The sequence below is a fragment of the Bactrocera oleae genome, chromosome 3, assembly GCF_042242935.1.
Source record: "Bactrocera oleae isolate idBacOlea1 chromosome 3, idBacOlea1, whole genome shotgun sequence".
NCBI lineage: Eukaryota > Metazoa > Arthropoda > Insecta > Diptera > Tephritidae > Bactrocera > Bactrocera oleae.
Window position 1 is genome coordinate 50444310 of NC_091537.1, and position 12833 is coordinate 50457142.

Below are 12833 nucleotides of genomic sequence, written 5' to 3' on the forward strand. Positions count from 1 at the left end.
GTATTGAATATCCGCTACTAATATTTTCAAGGCCAAATTTATTATAGGAATTTCCTAATCTTTAAGTATTAAAAACTCATAATTTCTTTACTCCGTATTAAAAATTCATAATTTCTTTACTCCATAATCTATATCTTAATTTTCTTCTTATTTACAATTTTTGAAAATATTTCTATTATTCTATGCATACATATTTGCATATTACATACAAAAATAGATAACAGAACTCAAATTTGCGATCGAATTCATTTGAAACCGAGCGCTCTTGCAACCACTCAAAGAATTTGAAAGTGAAAAGGAATGCTAAAAAGGGTAGCAGCGAGCTGTTACGAACAAGAACACAAAGCGTGCCACCCGAAGACGAGTGGCACGGTCCCTTCGTCTTTCCTCGTCGTCCCCTCGCCCACAATAAACTGGTTTGAGACTCTTTTGAATCCCAATGTGAAACGGCACTAAGCGTACATTTCTTAACATTGAATTTAGCATTATTTTTCTCATTTAACATTCAAAATGCTCAATTCTGCTATTTTGCGCTCCGCAGGGGTAAAATTCTGGTGAAATCCGCTTATAATTTGTTTGAGGTGAGATCCTCTTAAGTTGGCGAGTAACCCTCCGTCAAGAGGAACATTTTGACAATCGGCACACCATGAACCTTCTCTATGATATACGTTCTCTGGTATGTGTGGGTGGTCTGAGTGGTGTGATGTCTGCGTGGTGTGATGTCTTGTTGTGGATCGTGTTGATGTGGTGTGTTGGCGAGCAGTGGCATGTATGGAGGGGGGAGGCGTAACTCATCTAGCCAGACATCAATACATATTCTACCAACAACAGAAAAAAGAAGGGGAGCACTAAAATGGGACTCTTTCAAGCTAAATTTAGAAAAGATCCCCACGAGCATACACGAAAATACTACGTAAGCAGAAATACACATGTCCAAAAGACAACAGGTGAGGAAGCAAACACCTAAACTCTGGCAACATCAGTGGAGAAGGGATCGCAAAGGAAGATGGACCGCCAAACTGGTCAACTACTTCCTAACACAGATGCTCTCCGGTCACGGGTATTTCCAAAATACTTGTACTTGTTATAAAAAACGGAAAGCCCTGCATGTATTTATGAAAAGGAGCCACTAGACGACGCAAACCATACCTTTTTTAGTGCAATCCATGGAAATAAGCACGGAAAATATTGGAAAACAAACTAGAATAGACAAATAGAAAAAATGGTAGCTAGCGGCGAAAACTGGCAGCAAAGTGCATGAAACATGTACTACGCTCAAAAAAAGGGCCCCAGCGAACTCGAGCCAATACAATAGAAGGTGAGTCAAATAGCTTGCTGCTGGCTAGAAAATCGAAGGCATCCCTGGACGCAGAGAGTGTAGAAACAGATCCGCAAAAAGTCCATCTTGGAAACCTTGCCCTGAAGTAATACGAAAGCGGTCCCGGCGCAAGGGAAAACTCCATTTTAGAAGGGAGGAGTGTTTTAATAGGTACACCACTCACGTAGGATGACGCTCCCTAATTGGTGCGAAGGCATTTTAAACCCTACTTACGGCCTGAATCAAAAAAAAAAATTATTTATATAAGTTTTATTTTATTATTGCATTGATTGTTATATTTACTATCGCATTACGCCCTTATAATATTTTTGTTTTTGTAGTTTAGATGCACTGTTAATCTCAAAACTTTCATATAATTATTTCCACTTTCACTTATGCTCAATATTTTTATGGAGGTTTTGATTTAGTCTCAGATATAATTATTTATTTATTTTTTTCCAAATTAAATATTAAAACTTAATTTTTATTTAAAATAATATTTTCACTTGACTATTTCACAAAATATTTTTACTCCTAATGTAAGGAAAATTTGGTGTGGACGCTTCTCCTGAAACTCGGATTTGTCCCGCAGCTTACACAAATGTAGCGATGTTGAATTTCAAAATTCCCTAACTCGACTTCGTTGATCCCTGCTTGGGCGCTAGTTAATAAAATTAAAGGTTTGAATTTTTTTTAGAACTTCTTTTATTCATACCTCAATTGCGTTCCTTTTCGTTGTGAATTGAAAGCGATATAGAAACGAGCGCTATTATTTGAAGTGAATATGAAATTTACTGTCCGAAATAGAAAAACATCCTGCGTATGCCAAAGGTTTAAGAAACGGGATAAAACCATTGAATTTCGAGATTTTTTGGAGGGATATGTAGGAACAAACTTAATAAATAACGTAAAGTAAATAAAATGAGGCAAATTGCATTTTTATATCAATGAAGGTGTTTAACATTTATGTATGTACATATATATTTAAAGTATGAAAGGACTTAAAATTCAAAATAAAGGAAAAAATAGTACACAACAAATCCTAGAGCAACAGAAGAAAGAGTTTTTATTACTATTGAGTTATTTATTATGTACTTAAATTTACAAAATGGTTAAAATATTTTCTCCAAAACGACAAATAAAAACGTCAAATACAATGGCGCTATTAGGCGTTATCATACTTTCTTAATTTCAATATAAAACTTCGATAACGATTTTTTGACTTTACGATATACTTGAAAAATACTGTAACGGATTTCTCGACCTTGTAACTCACTGAATTGTTAAATAAATATTCCAATTTTACATATACTACACTACACTATACACGTATCTAATTCCAACAACTTAACGCTTTATTTCCTTTCGCTTTGTTTTAACAAATTTTTTTATGTCGTTGAACTTTAATAATGTCTAAAATGAATATTGCTACATTGTTGCAATTAATTTTGATACATTGTTGATTGCTATGTTGTAATAAATATTTCTTGTATTAACTTGTACCCTATATATTAAATTTAGGTTTGATTGAGTTTATAACAGATATAAGTATCTCATTTGAGTTAATTAAGTTGACTTTAATAGTAATATTTCGATTGTTATATGTAAAATATAATAATGAAACTAAGTGAGTCTATACATACAATAGTGTTTAAATGAGTTTAAACTCCCCACTCCAAGTACACGGCTCCACTTGGAAAAGTAATAGCACACCCTAATATTATACACTACAACCGAGAAATCACGCCACACAGGACACACCACACACACCACCCTACACACCACGATACGGCCCCTGTACACCACCTCACTAACAATAAGGACGGGATTATCGCCATCACGACTTCTTACGTTTTTATATTCGTTGCGAGAGAGATCAACGGGCTACAACCATTCGATTCGTCCGCTATCCCAAGTACCACGCAACATTTTTCGATTACAACAGCAATTTGGCGCGCTATATACCTTTTTGATCGACAACGATACGGGTTCGTTCAATCTGTATACCTGCATCGGCCTCCGAAATATACAAATAAACTAAACAAATAAGAATTTGATCTTAGGGAAAATAACACTTATTTAAAGTTACAAATTTTCTTAATAAATTGTTTGTGACACAGGCATTTTTTCGCATATGTTACTCACACAATTACAATTCCAGTTTAATCAATAAGTTAGTAAGATAAGGTATAATGTATTCGGTGTCTTCGAATAATGCATGTTGAGTTGTTTCACAACATTTTTATACTCTCGCAACCTGTTGCTACAGAGTATAATAGTTTTGTTCACCTAACGGTTGTTTGTATCACCTAAAACTAATCGAGTTAGATATAGGGTTATATATATATATAAATGATCATAATGAAGAGACGAGTTGAAAACCGGGTGACTGTCTGTCCGTCCGTCCGTCCGTGCAAGCTCTAACTTGAGTAAAAATTTAGATATCTTTATGAAACTTGGTAGACATCTTTCTTGGTACCGTGAGACGGTTGGTATTGCAGATGGGCGTAATCGGACCACTGCAACGCCCACAAAACGCCATTAATCAAAAACAAATAAATTGCCATAACTAAGCTCCGCAATAAGATACAATACTGTTATTTGGTACACAAGATCACATTAGGGAGGGGCATCTGCAGTTAAAAAAATCTTTTAAGTGGGCGTGGTCCCGCCCCTAATGGGTTTAATGTGCATATTTCCTAAACCGCTAATGCTATAATAACAAAACTCAGTTGAAATCGGGTGGCAACTCCGCCCACTCCCTATATAACGGTACTATTAAAAACTACGAAAAGCGCGATAAATCAAGCACTAAACCCGTCAGAGAATTAAAATTATATCTCCGGGATGGTATGAGATGACTTTATAGGAGCCGCTTTCAAAATTACACAGTGGGCGTGGCACAGCCCACTTTTAGGTGAAAACCCATATCTTGGGATCTGCTTAACCGATTTCAACCAAATTCGGTGCATAATTATTTTCATATTTCTATGTTATAGTGCGAAAATGGGCAAAAAATACCTAATTTAAGGAATTAATTTCAATGGGAAGATAATGAAAAAAATTTAAATTTCTTACACATATTTTATTAGCCTTTATTTTCATTAAATAAAAAGTATTTAAAATTTTTTTTGACAATATGTCACATTGTCGAAGTTACTAGTCTGGAAAGTTACGACTTTTTCAACTTTTTGTTAATGATAAAAATAGAAATTATGGACATATAATATTTCTTCTAGTCCCATCGATAGCCAGTACTGTATAGAATGACATACATAAAATACGTAATGCTTGGAATATCTTTATGAAACATCGACGAAATATGGCAGGCGTTTATATTACCGTAAGCTATTTTCGGTAGCGGCAATTGTTTTGTTTGAGTGATGTCACGCATCCCAAATATAATTTTATTTCTCAAAAACGCTTGAGAACTTTCATGTATAAAATGTGTCAAAAATATAATTTTATCTTATGGTAACAAAAGTTTTATGTTCATGTCTTTATGAACATTCTGCCTGGGGCCAAAGTTGTGTTGTTTTAATACTAATAACTAGCCTATTATGTTTTATTATTATTATTAATTACATCTCACTCGAAGTTCAAACGGAACAGTCACAGTTCTTGTTATAAAACTAAAGTAAATATTTGGGATGTTTTTGGTATTGTTTATTAATATTGAATCAAAAGTCCTTATTTGAAGTGAAAAAGTTAGCAATCCTTTATTAATCTCGGATTGTACATGATGAGATGCTGTCATAGTTATTTCATTTGTAGTAGGTTTGAATCCACATGCTTCATGCTCTAACAGTTTAAATGCTGCTACTTCATATGAATTATCCGTAGCTGATTTCCAAATATTGATTGTAATTCTAGGAGTTAGTTGAACATTTAACTAAATCTACTTGGTTTATCAGTGGATATTGATACAAATCAAACTTGTATACTAAAAACTCTGTTTTTAATTCTGAAATAATTATACTCGCTTTGTATTTTGCTGGAAGTCGATTGAATTTGTATTTGTTTCATGGTTTATACAATGTTTAAGAAATTCTTATGTTGATGACCAGTCGTGAATGAACAATTTTTAGCAGTCATCGACTTATAAAGTTCTTTTAATTCATAACCCGATTGCTTTCCAGATAGTACTAATTGGTGTGGTAACTTGTTTCTAATAAATGCAATTTAAGCCTTAATACAATATATGTCGATCGATGAGACGTCGCATTATCGTGCAACAAACGCCAACTTCCATCTTCGCGATATTCGGGCCGAACACGTCGAATACGGCGCACCAAACGCTTTAACACTCCAAGGTAGAATACCGCATTAACGTTTTGGCCGGGTGGAACAAATTCTTTGTGGACAATACCCTTGGATTCATAAAAACACATCAGCCTTGTCTTCACTTATGATATCTCCAGGCGCGATTTTTTGGGTTTCGGCTTGCCCTCATTGATGTCCTCAGGACCATTTTGAAAACGTTGAAACCACTCGTGCACTCTGCTACGGGATAGGCAATCATCGCCATAAACTTGTTTCATCAATTGAAAAGTTTCAGTAAAAGTTTTACCAATTTTAAAACAAAATTTAATGCTGGCTCTTTGTTCGAAGCTCATTTTCGCACCGATGACAAAAACATACTGACACTTAAAACGCAATAACTTCACTTCCAATAGATGAAATGTCATGAAATTTATTGGAAGTCGATAAAGGATAACAGATTCTAACGCACTAGTCGACATATAGATGGCGCCACTAGAGTTTGCTTTGTTACTTTTTTACTGTTTACTTTGGAACGCACCTTGTATATCTCAAAATAAAAATAAGAATAAAAAGAAGTTCTGCATATGCTGAAGTATAAAAAATAGCAAAATTCTTTTTAATAAAAATACACAAAAATTTTACATAAAAATTATTTGTTAAAATATACCGATAATCCATTTAAAATGTTCAAAAATTAACAGTTTTACTTTTCCAGTCATGGTCTATAGAAGTTTGTCTTAGTTAAACCCAAAATATAGTCCCCAATACTGTATATTGGCCTTGGTAACTTCTCTTAAATTCCATTATAGCTTGATGAAGGTGTTCTTCTTGTTCTGTCGAGGAAGCTCTCATATTATCTTTAAATTTATCTATATTAGAGTGTAACATGTGCATCTTTAGAGACATTCTACATCCAATGACGAAGAAATTCGTAATCCTGTCAGTGATCAGCTTATCATATTTATCAGCTCTATGGTTTCCAAGGAAACCATGCACTACTGCTTTAAAATTCCAGGCGGAGCCAGGCACATTTCTCTACATTGTTATGTAACCTCCGAAAAATATCACAATCCATAATTTTTTTAGTTGCGAGCCTAATGCCAGTATTCAACTTGTCATGATTGTCTCATTTCTCTAATCGTCAAAATTGTGAATTAGTGACTCTGTTAGTCAGAACGTATAATTTTGGTATTCAGCCAGATATGTATATCAAATATATTCAACAAATAGGGTGGTAAAATAAGCGTAAATAAGCTGCTAGCTTACGTTGATTAGAGATGAGTGAAAAACAAAATCGTAATTTATGAATCAATTGCATGCAATTCGTTTTTTTTAATCAAATTTTAGCAACAAAATTTTTTGTTAATAATTATTGAAAAACAATACTGAAATGGTTTATAACAAATGCGTAATATTCAACATTTTTTTTGGTTTATTTAAATATAAATGAATAACAAGTAAGGAAGAGCTAAGTTCGGATGTAACCGAACATTTTGTACTCTCGCAAAGTCAAATGGTATACTCGTTTGAGATTTCTTTGTGGATTGGCTGATATTTTCGGTAAAAGGTCAACTATAGGCACTTTGGTCCACATATTTAGTACTTAGGGGTTTGAACAGTTTTGGTTCGATTTAGACAATTTTTGGTCACAAGGTGGCATACTTTAAACGTATTATTCACGTTTACCTCCAATATAATCATTGTTGCTTGATATGCATAGTCGAAAGTGAAAGAATCAGATGGAATTTAAAATGGTGTTATATGGGAAGTAGGCGTGGTTGTAGTCCGATTTCCCCCATTTTCGCACTATAACATAGAAATATGAAACTAACGTACCGTCTCACGGTACCCAGAAATATGTCTACCAAGTTTCATAAAGATATCTCAATTTTTACTCAAGTTACAGCTTGCACGGACGGACAGGCAGACAGACGGACGGACGGACAGACAGTCGCCCGGATTTCAACTCGTCTCTTCATCCTGATCATTTATATAAATATATAACCCTATATCTAACTCGATTAGTTTTAGGTGATAAAAACAACCGTTAGGTGAACAAAACTATTACACTTTGTAGCAACAGGTTGTGAGAGTATAATAATACATAAATTACCATTTATTGTTTAATAAAATTCTGGTGAAATATTAATTATTTAAAGTATTAAAGCAACTTTGACGTGTTGTTCTGCCTAGAGAGTAATACTCCTCTGAATGGATTCTAGAGACTGCTCCCAAATCTTAAGGAGGCGAGTCTTCTGGCCTTTTGGTTTCATATATGAAAATGCCAAGTTTTGTGTAAGACCTATATTGAGTAATATTGTACATGTATAAATAAATAATGCAGTTTTTGAATGTTTGTACCGCAGAGTACGTTCTTTAGAAATGCAACGAAAATGTGATTTTAAAACTCCAAATGCTCTTTCTATAGTGTTTCTTGCTCATTTGTATTTGTAAATCAGTTATTAAATAATAATTAATTTTAATACCTACCGCTTCAACATTAATGCTGTAATACCCTTTTCTATTCATGTAATCATGTGGCACAACTGTGGTTGACGAGGCAGGTGCAATTATGCCAACATGAGAACAATCAATTTCTCTAACTACACCCTTTATTCCAAATTTCGAATAAAACGCGGAATAAGATTCTTGTAGAGTGATTTATTTTCTTTTAATAGCACAAACAGTCACCGACATTCCTCCCTTCCGTACTTACTGCCGTATCAAACCAAATTTGTCAAAAGTTATGGCTGTAGTTGCAACGCAGAAATCAGTTGTTCTCTTATGTGTTCATTTCACCAATTTTGCTATTGTTCTATTTGAATACACGATTTTTCACACATTTAGTTTTTTAGTTATAATTTTTTATAATGTAAAAGCTTAAAACTAAAATCCAACTGCTAAAAATAGGTTACCTATTTATAAATAAGTGTATTCGACTGTGATTTTGAGTTATTTTAAGAGTGATTTTGAGTTATTTTAAGAATATTTCAAATATATTCAAATTCATTTTTTAATTACTACAAAATATGGAGATTGGCAACCCTGCGTTGCAAGAGATTGCTCTCTCACTCTCAGCTCACTCGTTTCTTCTGAAAAAATCCAATTTTCGCGGATATCCTACCGTACGGTCTGTTGAAACGGACGGTAGAAGCGGCGGTGACTGTTCATTTATATTGCGCTCTCATAAGATAGGTTGTATCAGCTGATTCGGTCCACGGTTTTGCGTCGGTGACTGTTGTGTCGTTTGGACAACAACTTACCCAGTCTTAACTCTATTGTATCTTCAACCATTTACAAATCTCCATTAATATCCATTTCCAACACACGCAACACTGGTATGAGCCATTGCGTAAAAAATATAGAGCTAAAATGAACTACGGTTTCAGTTGTTGGATGAGGTATAGGATATAAGCACTTTGTTATTCATTATTGCAAAATTACAAGAATTTTTGTATTACTTGTTTTCTTCGTCTCGTTTTTTCATTACGATATATATTAGCCCAATTGCATCCTCCATTTTTTCGCTCTTTTTTTTTGTGACCTGGTTTAACGTAAATAACAAATTAGAGACTGATATTGCTCAATTAGAGATGAGACACTATCGACTGAATACCAAACAGGCTCTAAATAGATTTCGCCATGGATGAGTCTCTATTAAAGACTAGAGATTGCTCGCTGACTACCGGCATAAAAAGTTCCCATATTTATTTTCGCCTCTGAAAGCTTTGGAAAAAATTCAAATATTTCAAAGATGATAACCTGGTTTCCTCCAAAATCGAGGCACTGCAAACTTCAGTGCTCTTTTTTCACCTCGGTACCAGCCTACAATAAAAAAGTGACATATTATGACCTAATTAATGTTATCAAAATACAATGAAACCTTGATATAACAAACCTCAATATAACGAATTCCATGATATAACGAATTTTTCAAAATCCCTTAGCACTGCCCATAAGAGCTCATGTAAAATATACCTTTGTATTACGAATAATTTTTTTTCAACCTCACTATAACCAATTTTTAGACTCAGCAAAAAACAGATCGAAACTATTTTTGACCTTTACTTAACGAATTTTTGGATCCACAACCTTCATATGACTGCTTTTCTCGTCAGCTGTTTGACTGTAGTCAAAAACACCTGCCCCTCCTTAGTTAATCACTTTTTGACTATAGTTTGCTCACTCCCTCCACTAGCTGGCAAAAGCTGGTGATTTGATTGGCTCGCAGCTACTTGCGATTTTTCCAAGAAGCTGAGGATGAAAAGCTCAAATTTTTACTTCCTCTTTCGCTGCAACCACGATCACCACCTACAATCTTCCGTAAAACAGTTTTTAAAAACTAATTGTAAACTTCGTCCTTTGATCCAGTAAATTAAGTTGCAATGGCTGAAAAACGTAAGAGGTGTTCGTTAAGTGTTGCAGAGAAACGAAAAATAATCAAGTTTGTAGACGAAAAACTTTAGTAAAAAAATTTGAGATTGCCAGGAAGTTTGACATTTCAACAAGTGCATTGGCTACAATTTTGAAATCAAAATAAAGATTTGCTGAAGAAAGCGGGCTACCTGCAAATAGTATATATATAAAAACCTCACTGTAACAAATAACTTGATATAACAAATATATATTTTCTAATTCCTTTCAGATTCGCTATATCAAGGTTACACTGTAGTTAATAATTATTATAAAAAAGAGGAAATAAACTCACCATCCAGAATATATCTGCAAGAGTTACATGACACTTGTGGAGCCCATTTCTGTCCTGATTTTTAACGGGTAGATTGAAGAAAGCTTGATATGCTTAGCAATCTTTAAATTCTTAGCTAAACCACATTTTTCTCTCTCATTTTATTAAATTCGCCACAAATATAGCAAACTGAGTAAGCGTCTCGTTTACAACTTATCGAAGATATTATGTACTGGTTTTTACAGGAAATAAAATTATGAAACACATGATTTCTCTGCAATTTGCATACAAATACTGTTGCAAACACCGACGCAAGCGACACTATCTCCCATGCTTTTCCCTCTCTTTTCACAGCAATAGCCCGGGAAGACCGACATTATATGTGCTCAAAAATCAAAAATGTCAGTTCGAACGTCCAACCAATAATATCTGAATTCATGACACCTTCTAAATTTTTCGTCGGTTTCAATTCTGATTCCAACAACTATCAGATTCTAAAACACCCATGATTATATCTGCCCTTTAATGTTGCTGCAACCATTATGCAGGCATCTGTCGTTCTGCGTTTTCAGTATTAGGTAACTCTAATATTGCCATCACTTCCAGTATTAGTTTTAATCATTTTAGCTAATGGCCACTTGGTGGGATGAGTTTCTTCATCTTCATTAATTTCCACTTATCTTACGAGCCCATGGGTATAGGACATCCTATTAAAAATGCCCAAGTGTTAAAACGTCTATATCGCTTTCACTATCAAGCCGACATAGAGGTCTCGAATTCAGCACTGCTTCAATCTGTGATAGTAAAGTAATCAAAAGTAAAGTACTAACTTGACTCCTGCTTCCCTGAGGAGCTGCCGGCGGTCCAAAATGCCATTGAATTTTGTTCGTTTCTAATATGGCAGCTACTGTTGAGTTTTTCTTGATTGCCTGAAATCTAGGGCTAATTTTCTACAAGCTCCGACAAAATGTGTTCCATTGTCCGAATATATATGCTGCCTTTTACCCCTTCTAGCAAAAAATCTTTTCAAAGCAGCTAGGAAAGTTTCGGTTGTTAAATCACTTACTGCTTCTAAATGAATAGCTTTTGTTGCCTTACATACAAATACAGCTATATATCCTTTAAATCGTTTTACCCTCTTCCTTTTGAACATTTCACATGGATCGGTCCTGCATAGTCTATACCAATGTATGTATGTAAATGGAGTTGAGATAGATACTCGGAATTCTGGATGATTTGATGAGCGACTACAAGCTTAAATTGTCTTTTTTATGGAATTTCTCAATCCAATAATCATCCCCACCATAGGTCGTGATCTACCAGTTTGTTCGCGAACACCACTCTAGATACTACATCAACTGTCCTTTGTTCCACCATTGCAGATGAATCTGTCTTTACTTCGGCAATTATGTATCCGTGCTAAAGTTAAAGATAAATGGCTCCAGGCTGTTGAGCAGAGATAGGTAAAAGCAGTTTCAATGTAAGATGCGGACTGACTAACATACATAAGAACAGTGTAAAAATAAAATAAAAATTAGTTCTGCCAGATTTGTATTATTTCATAACACTTCCCTTTAATAGAACATCTGACAACACTAAGAGTATGTTAGTTAAAGTTCAAAATATGTTAAATGTTTCATGACTTTATTTTAAGCCTAATTTAACATTAATAAATTCATTTTTAACAGCAGGTATCGTCTTTGTTAAACCATCTGCTAATATTTCGCTTGTAGAAATATATTCCAGCAGTAATGACTTATCTTGCAACTTTTTTCGCGTTTATGTCCACATGCTTAGTAATGAACCAGCTTACCTTCAGTATTGCAATTAGTTTTAGAAACCCACTTCGAATTTATTGCTATTTTACCTCAGGCAATTTCGGAAGCACCCAAGTTGTGTTTGACTTGTGAGAATTTCTTCTATTGCGCATTTCCTGTCACCTGCTTTTGAACTATTCAATGCTACTTTAAGCTCCACAGGATCATCAGCATCAGACACTACGCTGAACAACAAAAAACCTTTTGCTTTGTTTGCAATATCCTCCGATCGACGAATTGCACACTTGTTGTTACGCTGATCACCTGATTCGCTTTCATCAGGAGTATCGTACTCACTTTCCGAAGATTTACTGACATCAGACAATTCGCTTTCATTCACCTACCCTGGATTGTTAATGTCGTTAGCCTCATTTTCATTAATAATGTCAACAATTAGAATTGACTCTGCGCACTTGGATTTACTGCTGATATTTTCTAAAAATGTAGCATCATGACTCACAATAATTTTGAGAAATCTTTAGTTTAGCATCCCACGATTTCAGGGTTAAGAGGGGTATGGTTGGATAGAGGAGATTCTCCAGATGACGAATACACAATTTTCGTTATATGAACAATTACAAATGGGTTCCATGTTGACAGTTAACAAGTGTTGCCATATATTATATATATATATATATATTTATCAGAGAACGTATATCGTTCTCTGTATATATTATATATTTATATTTGCATATTTAATATTATATTATATATTCAATATTATTATTAGTGCAAATAAGAAATCTTA

At 34.3% G+C, this 12833-nt stretch overlaps 1 long non-coding RNA gene across 1 annotated transcript; it reads right to left on the reverse strand.

Annotated features, from left to right (window-relative positions):
* Positions 1 to 8275: 8275 nt before the first annotated feature.
* On the reverse strand, positions 8276 to 12610 carry LOC118679810 (uncharacterized). The gene is made up of 3 exons (XR_011395249.1): positions 10290 to 12610; positions 9480 to 9970; positions 8276 to 9406 (listed from the first exon to the last, which is right to left on the reverse strand). It is a non-coding gene; the product is annotated as an uncharacterized lncRNA (long non-coding RNA).
* Positions 12611 to 12833: the final 223 nt, after the last annotated feature.